The sequence below is a fragment of the Oryzias melastigma genome, linkage group LG10, assembly GCF_002922805.2.
Source record: "Oryzias melastigma strain HK-1 linkage group LG10, ASM292280v2, whole genome shotgun sequence".
NCBI classification, from domain to species: Eukaryota; Metazoa; Chordata; class Actinopteri; order Beloniformes; family Adrianichthyidae; genus Oryzias; species Oryzias melastigma.
The window spans coordinates 21,269,165-21,283,453 of record NC_050521.1 but is presented as its reverse complement, the minus strand read 5'-3'; the positions used below and the strand labels follow the sequence as shown (position 1 = coordinate 21,283,453).

Below are 14,289 nucleotides of genomic sequence, written 5' to 3'. Positions count from 1 at the left end.
CTAAAACCGTGAGATGATCCGAACCATTAATTTTGTGATCCGTTACACCCCTACTAACTTGATACCAGTTCCGCGTCCAGTACCGCGTCCCAATGATTTAATGGGAACACGTCAAAAACTGACAAGTTGTGGACACACAAAGGGGGGGCCCAAACTATGCGAGTAGGGGATGAGAAAGTGTAGTCTGGATTAGCTTTATCTCTCAATGAAAACCGTTGATATGCCACCTATAAATCATCAAATTTGTCATCGTGACTGGTGTCATTAAACCCTGGGAAGTCGCCATCACAGTGAAGTGATGATGAAACACTTTTTGACAACAGGCTTTTCAGTGACACGGCCCTCTTTTAAGGGGACGATGATAAATCAACTCGTTTCTGCTCGGAATCACTTGTTCCTCTCTCAACCTCATCAGAGTCTCCTTCTGATAACGTCCAGCGTCATACACTTATGCCACCATAACTAATGACTGATTGGGATGATGATTGGAGCACAGAAGAAGTGATTAGAAAATGCTTAATTCATATTAGTTCTCTTTCACCATGCACTGCTTGAGGCCTTTCCAGCCTATTTCCTGCAGTTATAAAGCTTCTAAATGGAGCTTGAGAGGGTCATTGCTCATAGAGACAAAGTGCTATGGTATTGACCTCTTCAGGGAGTCCTGTAGTCCATATATCAAAGCCATTAGAGCGTGCCTGCTCAATACCTCAGAGATCTGCAGCAAAGGGTGATCACCACCAGTCTGATACAAGTTTACAGCTGACCTTTCCACTGCTGCAGTAATGCTTTTATTCCACCTGAAAGACTCCTTCCTGTGGCCTTGCGCTCACCCTCCTCATTCCCCGAGTGCACGCACTTGCACACAGACAGGCAGACCACCCACTGACCCCTGACGGCAAGCAGTCAGAAAAATGGGCCACGTCGTTCGTGTGTTCATCTCACTTTTGTTCCCTGCAGACATCACAGCGTCTATGATATGCCAAAACTCCTCACCTGCCTTTGGCTCGCTTCATGTCTGCTTTGCTCTTAAAAATAAAACAACAACTGCTTTGAAATACCAAGCCTCATGTTGCGTCCAATTACAGTAGCCGTACTACAGTGTACAGTGAGCTCTAACAGCACATGCTTGTGGTTCCCTGCAATCACAACGCTTTTCATTTTGATTGACAGGAGTTATTGCAAGGAATCAAAGCCTGCTATTATCTCAGCTGCCCTGTCAGAATGGGATTGACTGGTGTCACCTTCTCTCTGGTACAGCAAGGAGCAGGTATACATTACCCTGTGAGCTCTGAGCTTGCTGCAGGCGGTGACTGCTGTCTGTCCCGCAGAGGCTCTCTGCTCCGTTTTACGCCTGCCACATTCTTACATGCAAGAATGAAATCATGCAATGCAGCACAATGGTGCTCCATCTTGTTCCCCCCGCCGTGTGCACTCACACACGGCATGCAGGCTGTCTTGTGAGCAATTTGTTTACATGTTGTCCTGCTTGAATGTGAAATATGAAAACAAGCGTTTCCAGCGGTGAAAATTCTTTGCGATCCCTTTGTTTTCTGAATCGGTTCACCTTTTGCTCTTACTCCTCCCTCCTCCACATCCTGGCTTCGTCTCCTCCCCAAACCTTACATGCTTTCCACCCTCCACCTTGTCCTCAGAGGCTGCCGCATTTAGAGGAGTAAGCCTGCTAGCGGGGGTTATTCCTGTTAATTCTTGCCCACAGTAGGGTGCCCATTAGGGGGTTTGATTCAGGGTTTTGATGTTGAAACCTGGAGGTTGTTTCCTAGAGTCAAGCTCACTTCAAACAAGGCACACAGGCGTTCTTCAGGACAAGTCAGCGTGTGCCACCTGAGCACAACCCCAGCCTAGCTGTGCAGCTGAGCAACAACACCTTGGGGCATAGCGGGCACCAGAACTTGGCTGTGGGCTACTTCATGGAACAAACAAGAAAAGCCCTGTTAAGATCTGAGAACACTGAAATAATTAGCTCCAAAATGAAAGTTTAAAACAGAAAAAAAAAAAAAAACATGCAAAACCTTACTTGCACGGATTGTAGCAATGCCTTCATCATTTTTTTATCTGCTTGTGGAGCAATGGACTGCACAGACCACAGAGGATTGCCTTGGAGAAGCACCTAAAAGCTTTGCTCTTAGTTTCACCATGATATAAGTACTCTAGGGGTGAAACAAGTGTCAGAGAAGACTTTTTGCCTTAAAAAAAAATAAAAAAAATCACAACTGTACAAATCCTATAAAAGTGTCTATGTAGAATTTGATAGACGGCTATTAATCACCTTAATCAATGTATATCCCTATGATCCAACCAGATATATTTCTGAGGCAAGTTTCAAAATGAAATAAATTGATTATAATCAATATTGGAAAATACCATTTGGATTAAGGCATGGTAGGTTTATTTTGCTATAAACGACCAAGTGCCATCACAGCGGACAACACATATGATGGCAGCAAAAACTGATCAAGCCCCCACTACAGTCTAATTTGTGGAAACACTTATATTTGCAAAGACTTGCAACCATACAGTGTGGTAGAATATTCCAATAATGTTCAGTTTATGTTGAAAAAACTACAGTGGAAATGTCAGGTACCTATATTGTTTTAGTTGCAGTTTATTTTTCAATTAAAGTTGTCATGAATATCTGATATAAACAGCATACGAAATTCAAATATGAATGGATTTGTCATTGTTTCGTGTTTACTTGTTGGCTTTTACACATATTTAATTTACACTTGTTTATCTTGCAGGAAATACAAGAAACTGCATCGGTTCTGTTCGGTACCCAGGTATTTGTCACACTGATTGAATTTTTGGCTAAAGATAATATAATATATATATATATATATATATATATATATATAATCAATTTTAGGTCAGGGAATCGGATCGTTCAAAATGAGCTGAATTATATCAACCATCAAATATAGGATTAATCAAATAAAATGAACTGTTGCTGTGCCATCAGCCATGCTGGGGTTAAACCATTGTTAAGGTAATGTCATGAGTGGAGGAGCCACTAGGGGGAGCTGGCTAATTGATGGTGTTTGTGCTACGTGGTAAAAATGGAGAATAAAGTATAAATCTTCAGATAGAAGTGCCTCAGAGTCTTTTTATAAAGCAATAACATGACAGTTACACCCCTAAAATTTAGCATTTTTTATTCCACATATTGTGTAAAAAAAATCCAAAGAGTAAGCAATGTCAGCAAACCTTTTACGTGTTTCTCTGCTGTCCTCTTAACCACTTCTGCAATTACTTCTTTCCCGATCAAACGCACACAAGAGTGATAATCCGCAGCTATGCTGATGTAATAATATCTAATGGGACCATTTGTCCACCATATTAACCCTCCCACTCATCCACACCACTTCCCATCAATTTATTTCTGGGAGATGTGCAACGATAGACTGGTGTGGTGGTTTGGAAAATCTGCTTAGAGAAGCAACAGAGGCTCACATCCACAGTTGTTTTTAACAGGATTTACACTCCAAGTAACCCCAGAGGGGGGCGGGGTCCTTCATATGTTCACCAACCACAACAAAGAAAACAACCCTGCACAGATCACCAGTAAAGGCAAGGAGCATGAGGACGAGTCAAAACCGATTTTCACTTCCCAATCTCAAGTGATTGTACTGAAATTGTACCAAAATTGCAGCGAACAAGAAGAGAGAGCAAGCGGAATGAGGGGAAAAGAGAGGCGCAGAGAAGATTGGGACCAGGCGGAGGCAGACAAATTGGGTTTCACATTGGTAAATAAACAAGGAGGATAAAGAAGAGCTGAGCGCCTTTCAACAATATTAGCTCTTCAGATTATTGATACAGTATAGTCCGAGCATTATGAATACATTTCCACAATGCAAAGAAGGCTTTATTTCCATAACAGCTTGGAGACCCCCAGTGTGTGAGGAACTGCTTTCTTTGTTGGCAGGGGCCTTTTCACTTTTCATTGACCCTTGTTTGTAGAGGGATAAGCTAATTCCGCTCACTGAACAGGCTTCGAGCGCCGCCGAAATGATGAGAGAAACTTCGACAAAGGTTTCGTAGTACAGCACCAGCCTATTGTCGCAGATGCTCCCGAGTCGAGTCCTGACAATCCCCATCGGTGTTTGCAGGTTTTCATTTTGTCTCCCGCAACAACAGCTTAATCACTGGAAGAAAACAGAGACACGGTTTCTTCCTACAAAATGTGGATCCGGGCTGCTGGTCCTACGGGAGAAAACAGTAAGCTGTCAGAGACGCCTCTCCAAGAGTGAGGGTGTGTACTGTATGCCGTGTGTGCAGGGAAGGATGTGGCTCCTTTCCACTCGTTAGTACCATCAAGGCTTCTCAGGCATATGACAGAGACTACTTTGACGAAAGACCCTGAAGGACCCACTGGACCCTGTTACATCTCGACCACCCAACACACAACAAAACAGCGCACCGCCTACAGGGAGCCCTCGGCGCCCGCTGAGAGGAGAGACGGCTGAATGCTGATCGAGGATAAAGAGAGTGATGGAAAGATAATGAGAGATTGGGAGATTTCACTGTGAAAATGGGGGGAATTGAAGGATAGAGAGATTGTCAAGTGAGACATGGAGCGATAGAGGGTTTTAATTAGCGGATAAGGGCTAGCTGGTATCTATGGGAGGCGGAGGCACTTTTGTCACGTAGTTGCGCTTTCATAGCTGACCGAGCCTGAAATCTCTTGCTGCTAATGCGGAGTTTACCAGCAGAACACGTACTGTAGCGCTGACACACACAACCTGAAACCCGTCATACGAGCGGCATCCTGGCGAGCTTTCAAAGATGAAACGCACGCTGACAATCAGCCACAGACAGACACACAGGCGCTGCCCTTGCGCCTACACATACTTATAGCGTTTTACAGTTACGGACAAACAACACCCTTGAACACCCACACACTATAGAGAATCAACATAGTCTTTACTGGCCTTTTTAGAGAAGGCAATGTTGTGTGAACTCTCATTCGCTCTCTTTTCTGTTCTGCGGCAGTGTCTCTACCTTCCAGCCCTCGGTGCACTCTATACCTTCATTATTCCACACACAGTTGCACCTAAGGTTAATGTACACTGCGAGTCATATGTGTGACACAGTTGCTCAGCAATCTTCACTGTGTCCCCGCACGCTTTAAAAGGAGAGCATGACTGAGAGGCAAGAAATATAGAGTGTGCACCCGCTCACGGAGAAGATCAGTTCCTGTCAGGAGCTGTCAGGGGTAGGGAAGTCATCCTGGACAATTTGACTATTTATAGTGGACATGGCTCAAATCCCCACATTGGCACTGCATGCCTGAACAGTGTGAAGAAATCCATAAGGTTCTACACAATTCATGCCCTCTGAGTGTGGCCTAGAGCCAAGGAGTAGAAAAGCTTTAAACTTTTCAAAGATCCTTTTTATATCTCAACCGCAGTTAAAACTTTTTTTCTTTTCTTTCAGATCTTGACTATGGTACAGCAGTTTTCCCATTGCTTCTTAGCAGACTTTCTATTCATGAAATCCACCTCTAGTCTTTTCTGATCTAAAGCCCTCTGATTTCCAAGCAGGCTGAGAAGCAAAGAAAAAGAACTGGCAAATCATGACAATATGTAACAGCAAACATGACCTGCACATCCCACAAGGGCACATGTTGTTTTTTTCATGTTAACTCAACAGTCATGTCAGCAGAGTATTTCTGTCTAAAATCATGTGTTAAAACTTTAAGACCGACTCAGATCATCCTTTGATTTATTTTTCAAAGTGGTCTTTTCATTATGTTGATGCAGTTTTTGCCAAAATCAAAAAAACTGTCATTTTCTATTGCATAGTTTCTGCAGAGTGAGAGTAGTTCTTCCCTTACGGTTTCTCTCTAGCCCTAAGTTTAGCCATCCAAAGGGAGAGCTATGTCTAAATTCCTTATACTGTACTACATAGTGTGTTTACCATTTTGTAGTGCTGTCTGAATCTACAATTCCAAAATTCCAAAACAGTGCATCAATGCTCACTACATTAGCAAATATAGACCACAATACTTAGAGTTTGAACAATTTTTGTGGAAAAAATGTGTTTACATTTTTAGAAATACACTATCAGCATTTTAAGCATTAGAACACAGTGGAGTCATAAATAGACATCTTAAAATGCTCGTATTGATTAGATTTTCACTTTGTGAAATTGATGACATCATACTTATTGTTTAAACAAAAAAACAAAAAAAGAAACAAGTGGTGTAAATGGTGTCCGAATTGCTTTTTAAATCCAGGGCACTAGATAGTCCTGCACTATCTTAGTAGTTGAGAAGTGAGTGAGGGGCCACTCAACAGAAGAAGAGTGCCAGTGCACGGTCCTTGACCATCCCTGTTCCTCGCAGGAACAAACCTTCCTCCAGCTGTCCCTGATGCCAAATAACAGACACCTATGAGCACAAAAAAAATTAGGCTCTCACGTCCCTGGACAACATGTATTGCCAATATAGGCTTTTCTGAAAACCTTATATAGGTCTCTATGCAGTTACACTAGTTTCAGAAATAAGCACATTATTTTTTGTTTTTAATTTGCTTATTGTTCTTTTATCCTTCTAGATTTGCAGCGAGTCTATAGGCCTATGCTTTGCTTCTTTCCGCTTCACTCATGGTTGCACAGGTTTTTTAGTAGTTATGGATCAGGGAAGGAATTTGGACATAGAAAAATAGTGTCTCCTAATTAGAAAGTCATTTCGACTCGATGACATCATCAATAGTCGCAGGTAATACACCATAGGGTGTAGCTGTCAGCGCTCAGAAAATAAATAACATCAGCTTTAGAACTTTAAAAAGTAGTCACTTAACATTTACATGTAAACTTCAATGCTTCAGAGCACACCAACGTGAAGAAATGTATTCCTCCTCCGTGGAGCAGGAATAACCTTTTTTATAGCGTTTTCCCCTTCAAAAAACTTTTTCAGACACCTCAACCCCTTCAAATGCCCCTGCAACTGGAAGGGTTGGGAAGAATTTGGATTCACCCATAGTCTTACCCCACTTCCCATCATCCATCTCTTGCTAGCATACAGCACCTCACAACCCTTTACCTCACATTACCAGTGCAACAAAAATGTCGAGCTATCCAGCCCTACAGTTTGAAGCTAGATGGCAGCTTAGATGAGGAAATCAAAGACGTTCATGGATCTAGCCGTCTGTTTAGAAGTGTAGGAAGGTAAGGGAGAAATTTGGATTCGGCCTTAAACTCATATCACTTGTCATGCACCTGGGTGTGGGAAATATGTTCTCTGTATTTAACCCTCCCCAGGGGACTAGTGTGCTGCAAACACAGCCGTGCTCGGAACCCATTCGGAGGTTTAACCTCCAAATACAACCTTTCAATGCTGTGTCAAGCAGCAGGAGTCTTTTTTAGAGTCTCAACCATGGATTTGAACTTACAATCTTCTGGTCTCATGGGGGACGCTGAGTTGGTGCCTAACATTTGCGATCACTCTCATTTTTTGCAAGAGAAGGCAACTTTCTGCACTGCCCACTGCAGGACAAAAAGGACGCTCACATCAACCAGCATCGTAGATGAAAAACCTCTAAGCTTGGTCCGTCAGCCATTTACTGCTAAAAAGCCTCTTTAAATAACACATTTGACCACTTAAACCCTCTGACAGACAGAGAAAAGCACAGCAGCAGAATTACAGATGCAGAATTAATTGATAAATCAAAGCCATTGATTCCAGAAATTGGATTTGGTGATTAACGATTTAGTCAGTATTTCCTGCGCATCCGCCTTTATGAAGTTGTTGATTACAGTGAAATGAGTGAGGAAAGAACATTAGTCCTGCAAAGGAGTGGCTGAAAAGATCTACAAGGAGCTTTTGAGCTGCATGGCAGATTGATTTCTGGATGCTAAGTGGGCTAATCTTCCATCTACACTGTTACAATGAAAGGCTTGTCATTTTTGAAAAGCAGGAGGCATGTAATGTCAGAAGAGGAGGTGGGGGGTCGGCTGTTTTTTACATTTCCAGTCCAGAAGTCCAGAGGGCTCCTCCTGCTCCTCACATCTGTCATCGCATCTGAAATTTTCCATGTCATTTAAGGCCGCTTGTTCTGGAAAACACTCCGCAACAAAGACAGAAGCAGCTCCTCGCCGAGCATGGGATTCTGTCTGGAAGACGCCGTCGTCTTCACACTGTTTTTTTTTTTGTGAGCTGATGAACGGGTGATGTGTGGGTGCTGAATACATTCCCTCCATATGCCTGGTCGGATTACATAAACACGCATGCAGCTCAAGGTTATGCAGCGAAATCTCGCTCTGTGATAGAAAAACTGCAGTGAAATAAAAGCAGGGTTTTAAGACTTTTAAAACAACGATTTGCCAACCTAAAAGGTTTAGCGCTCATATATCAGTGAGAAAAGAGAAGTTGCAGGTTTCTAGATAAACTAATCCTATCCTGTAAGCTTGAAATCAATAGCACATAGTGTAAAATGCATCTACAGTTAGGAGAAAGCCAGGTAGTCACTTGAAACACTTTTCTCTTAAACATCTTTGACCTTGTTTTTCCATTTACTCTGTATCTCATTTTCTGCTGCACGCTTTTCCTTTTAAGAATTTGCAAGGCAAAACCGCACCGGGCATGTTCCTTAAATATTTGCATTTCTCATTTTGTTCTTGCCTGGTGAGTCCCAGTGTCTTCTGAGCGCGGTGAAGAGAATCAAATGACTTTGGTCAAGCAACTCCTCTTGGATCAGTTTAGAATAACACGCAGATGATTCTGAAACATTCAGGGTTGCTCATTTCAAAAAAAGAAAAAAAATGCCTCCAGAATGTTCTTGAGATTTTTTCAGGGATTAGAAGATGTGTTTTGTTTTGTTTTTCTCATTTATCTCTGCGCTGTTTAGCATGCCATCCTTGCTGGCAATTGGCAGAGAATTTGAGTAAATTTGGCCAATGATGCATGTACTTGAAATCCATCCCAGAGTTCACGGTGGATCAAGCCTCGTATTGAAATTCAAAAGACGACCTCCTCTGCAATAAAATAAAAAAGCGTTTTGAACTTGTCACTGCGCACTGTACTGCATTGTGTAACACACAGCTTCCAGCTGAGATGCATCAACAACCATTCTGGAGCAATTCATCTTTGCTAAGAGTTAATAATTCATGATCATAGAAAGTAGAGCAATGAAAATTACTGATGATACACATGAGGCTATTTACCAGTCAGCAGGAAATAGATGAACTCGTTTAGTGGGGAGATCTACAGTGTTGTTAAATCATTTCATATACATGCAACAAACCTATAGATGTAATCTATTCACATGGAGACATAAATCTTGGGGAACAAAATAGGATCTTATCAGAGCTCCAGTGGACTGGCATGTGATTACCCAAAAGAAGAAAAATCTAATTTTGATCATTTCTATTTATCGATCGAGGCTGCAGGCTCATCTCGTCAGCAAAAAGCTTTCCAGCGCCGTATACCTTTAATTCTCTGTGTCAACAACAGCGAAAAAGCAACAATGGATTCTAAACTTGATTATTTTGACACAATGACAGAGATTACTTGTTTGAAGTGAAGGACAATTTATGTTGCAATGAATTGGGGAAGAAACAAGATTGATTTTTCTTCCTCTAAAGTTGTCCGCTGACTCGATTCATAAAAATTTCATGGTGAGAAATGTGTCAGTGGAAAAGTATGTCTTCTATGTGTGTGTGTGTGAAGGAAGGAGGCATGTGTGTTTGAGTTTTTATGTTTCAGTTCAGAAATATCTGGAAATAGTAATAATTTAAGATGACAATGGGTTAAGTATGAATCATAGTAGATCATATGTTTTAGTGGGGTGAAAAATGATCCAATTTGGGTTTTGGAGGGTTGAAATTTATTTGCAAAATTAATCAAGAAAAAGCTTTTTTTTTTAATAACTAGTTCTCAGGATGGAATATTCCAAATGTAACTCCTGCAAGACTTTACACTTAAACCAACATTATTCTGGCAGCTCCTCCATCTGAGCTCTTCATCTAGGTGTGCTCCATTAGCACTCCTCTTCACACAAAAGACACCCTCACTCACTCTTGACAAATTAATCACATATTGTAAAGAGAGGTGGAGTGGGCTTGACCACTGAGCCTCTCCACGGCTCCGATCCCTCCGTCTTCAGACTGGATTTTGAGAGGAGGAGGACAAGTATGAAGAAAGGCTGCGAATGCATTTCTGCATCGTGAAAATCTCTCGAAACACCCGCCAGTTATTTAACTGCAGTTCCTGACTCCTGCCCATAGCCCAAAAGAAGACGAAAACAGAGAATAAAGGCTCGGAGATGCCAGCTGAGACACAGCTGGATGCTTTAAAGAAGAGCGCCTCAGGCTTACATTCGTATGTACACACACACTCACATGTGTGTGTTTGCGCGGAGATTTGATACCATTGCTATCCCTTTCTGTGTAGCTGCTGTTCGCTGACACAGAAATAAACATTTTTATATTTGGATGGTTTAACATACGGAGACCACCAGTGTTCTCGCCAATAAAAGCCTCCTGCTGACAAAATAATTAAATATGTGTGTGTTTTTTTTTCCTCCCCATTATTGCCCATTAAGTCATAAAATAAATAACAGGAAGCAAACAGAGACGCAATTACAGAAACAAAAAAAATCTGTTAATGATTAAACACATATGTTATTTTCACTGATGTGGTATTTGTGAGCTGCACAAATAAAGGCTAATGTGTCTGTAAAAGGGTCAATTATTTGTCTAAACACTTCATCCAATTATTTGCCGTCAGTCTATTATAAGAATAACAGCTTTATGATGGACCAGCCTTGTAAACACAATCAAATTTTCATTAAGGCTTCGCCGTCTTAGGTGTGTAAATTGTGCTCACACATGGACTTGCAATGTCTTGGGATTTCCATGACTGTTTTCCTTTCACCTGGCTGGTGATTTCCATATTTTCTGGGGCCAACCAAGAAGCAGCAATTAGCTCTACAGGATTTGCTGAACACTTCCTCCAGAGAAAGGAATAGGATGGTGCTTGAAGCGAGAAGGGTAAATATTTGAAGTCGTAGTGGTTACGTCCTTAAGTGTCTGAGAATGTTTGTGTTTTTAAGTCGTGTAGTCCATCACTCTGATTACCCAGCCACTTTAACTTTGAAATTATCAGCGGGGTGGCGAGCACTTTTATGCTTCTGCAGCAATTACATTCTTACCATATGATGGACATTCAGTGTGGGGGGAGCGGGACTCCCACTGGGCCTCATACTGGCTGCCAGCTCCGACTCTTGACTGCCGCACTAAATGTTATACTCTTGCAAACGAGCCGGGATGCATTTCACAGTGTCCTCTCACTAATTCATGACCCCAATTTTACTAAGGAAGTCTTGTTTTGAGGGGAACTTGCAGGTCAGAAGGGAAGTGTGTGAGCAAATCTATGGGAGAGAGGAACATTACAGTGCCAGGGGCTACTGCATTCCTGGAATGAAAATTCATAAATAATGCAAGGCTGGATAACAAAAAGAACTCCCCTGCCGTCTCACACTGCTATGCACTATCCAAAGGCCATGCAATATTCCAAGAATTAGAAAAAAGAATATTAGAGGAAAGCAAAGATCTTGCTGTTAGTTGGGACAAAGGGATCCGTCGACAACTGGGGCAAAATGCCAACGTCCTAACAATCAACACTCTGGGCCTAAATTGTTGGAAAATTGCTGCAAAATAATGATGTGACTCCAAGCCAAGGAACCGAAGCAGCTTCTTTGGATATCCGGAATGCCAAATGCGGATCCAGCTCAACCACAACAATGCAGAAAATTAAAAAGTGAGAATGTAACAACTCAAAGAGATAATTAGCACTCTCCGCTAATAGCGGGAAAACCAGAGTGTGCTGGCACACCTTTAGATGTGGAATCTTGAATATGTGTCTGATTGACTGGTCCTGCAGTTAGTTGACGGACTCACAGAAATTCCTTATCAGTGGCATGTGGCGTAATTGCTGAAGTGACATTTCATTTCCAAAGGCTTTTCCTCTAATTGTTAAGGCGTTGCCATAATGTGTGTGCCATTTAAAAGATGCACTAAATCTCTGCACTACCACCCCTGCGGGGCCTAAAAACAACAGAGCGACAACAAGCCCCCCCTGTGCTGACACACAGCCCATCCACACAAGTGGGAGACATAAGGCAACAATGACAGACCCCTCCAGGTTCCATACATCTAAATCATCTCATTGTTCAGCGAACAAGTGTCTGCATGCACATGAGCAAACCCAGAAGGAGAGGTTCTGTGTGTATTAGCCAACCTCCTGCACAGATGCAAACTATAAATCACAAAGAGCCCAGACAGATTTGTTTTTATCATATCGATAATGTTCATGCTGAGCAACTATTAGGCACAATTCCCCGGCAAAGTGGGGAATGCCGGGTGAGGACACACTTGTGACACTGCCAGAAAACTGCACTTGTTATTAATGTATGTTGTTCTCTCTTCTCTATGTTTTCAAGTTATTGAAGTAGGATGATGCAGAAAGATATCATACAAGCTGAAACTGATGGGAGAATTTGATGAAAATGGATCAGAAATTAGTATTTCACTTTATCCTGCTATAATATTCTGTCTCTGTATTTATGTTTGGAATTTACCTGATTAGTTCCAATAAATTATTCATAAACATGCTTGAATTCTGATTTATCATATTTTATCATTTATCCAGCAAAAAAAGCTACATTGTATTTTCTTTGGTGCCTCCTGAAGCTGCAGTGATTCAGGTTGGAAGTTGGGCAGTAGATGGAGGAAAAAGCCTTCAAGGCTGCAGGATCCAGTCCTGACGTGCCTGTTGGACCCGCACCAGCCTTCCAGCCCCGACTGCTGATGTTGGAGGGCAGAAGGCGCACTTCTCAGAGATCTGCACCTCGGGGATCAGAGTGCTGATGAAGTGGACGCAGCAGGAGTGGAGCAAAAAAAAAAAAAAAAAAAAACAACTCAGGGCTGCAACGCACGCATGAAGCCGCTGTTGCGTGGCCAACCTGAGCTGTCATCATTCAGATTGGCTGGGAACAAAGTCACTCCGCATCCCCGCACTTCAAAAGGCACCGATTTCGCACCAAAATACATGCATGCATGCGCGCACGCCCCGCGCGTTCGAGGACCCCCCTCTCAATCCCGTCGTTCTCTGACACACGCACGCAGGTCACAGCACCGCAGCACACAGAGCAGCTGATAAAAACCCATTTCCTGTCCACTCACGTTGCCTCCGCATCCGAGCATCGTTTAGTCGATCCCCCCATCAGTGAGTCCACGTAAAAAAGGCCAGAACTAAACGCGCCGCTCACCTTTCCGACGTAGAGCCATGTCTTTAGTCCGATTCTGTGCTGTGAGCAGCCCGCAAATGCTGGAGACGGTCCAATCCCCTGAAGGAATCTGACTTTGGACGCGGCGCTCCTGCGTAAAACGCGGATGCGAGTCCTGCCGCCGCTCTGAGGCGGTGGTGCTGATGCTGATGCTGCCCGCGCTCAGATGCCGATAGAGGACGAGGAAGCGATGGAAGCGGATGGGGAAGGGATCTCCTTGCAGATGGCTGTATGTGCGAGAGCCAGCTCCGCGCGCGGTGGGTGCGCGCGCGCGTGTGCGTGTGACGGAGAGACGGGGAGCCCGGCGCGCTGCGTTTAGCCGCAGTTGAACCCAATGAGGCTGACGGGGTGATTCTGTAGCCGCTCAGGCTCGGTGTTGCTATAACAGTATCCCCCGGATCGTACCACCGCACCGAGGAGAAGGGGGTGTGGCACAAGCCGGCCACAGACACACACGCGCGCACAGGCGTCAGGAGGTCCATCGTCTGGAGTGAGACTCATTCAGGTGATGCCATATGGCTGCACCGTGGCCCTGAACTGGATTGCTGACTCATTAGGATTACCAGTGGTAGAAGTTTGGGGTTTCATCCAGTAAAACTATATTTAAAAACATTTTTTTTTTAACAAGGATGGAATTTGACACTAATTTTCAGCTCTAGCAGGCCTGCTGTTTGTTTATATCTACACATCATCTCACAAGTTCTGCTTTTCTTTGCTAAATTAGCTACCTAATGATTCTGACCTGTGCTCTGTGTGATGCATTGGTGTGGGTATTTCCAGCCAGTCTGCTGCAAACAACTTGTGAATGACAGGGGTTCTAATGATGCAGTTTATTATTTCCCTAAAGCGCCGTACACGCGGGGCCACAAACAACCATTCCTGACAGCTGCTTCAGTCCATCCTGCTTTTCAGCCTGTCTTCCCATTTCCCCTGCACAACACAGCTCTATACATCTTTTATCACCAATGGCTCATGGCGCGTTCTG

At 43.2% G+C, this 14,289-nt stretch overlaps 1 protein-coding gene and 1 long non-coding RNA gene across 2 annotated transcripts in view; one reads left to right on the top strand and one right to left on the bottom strand.

The window, feature by feature from the left end:
- The window catches only part of tenm1 (teneurin transmembrane protein 1), a 248,939-nt gene extending 235,192 nt beyond the window's left edge, over nucleotides 1-13,747 (bottom strand). Inside the window, exon 1 of the mRNA XM_024283139.2 lies at nucleotides 13,287-13,747. The gene's annotated coding sequence lies outside the window, so the exon portion shown is untranslated. The remainder of the gene's footprint in view (nucleotides 1-13,286) is intronic.
- Nucleotides 1-14,289, top strand: part of LOC112153169 — a 138,889-nt gene that overhangs the window by 104,231 nt on the left and 20,369 nt on the right. The gene's annotated exons all lie outside the window — the stretch shown is intronic.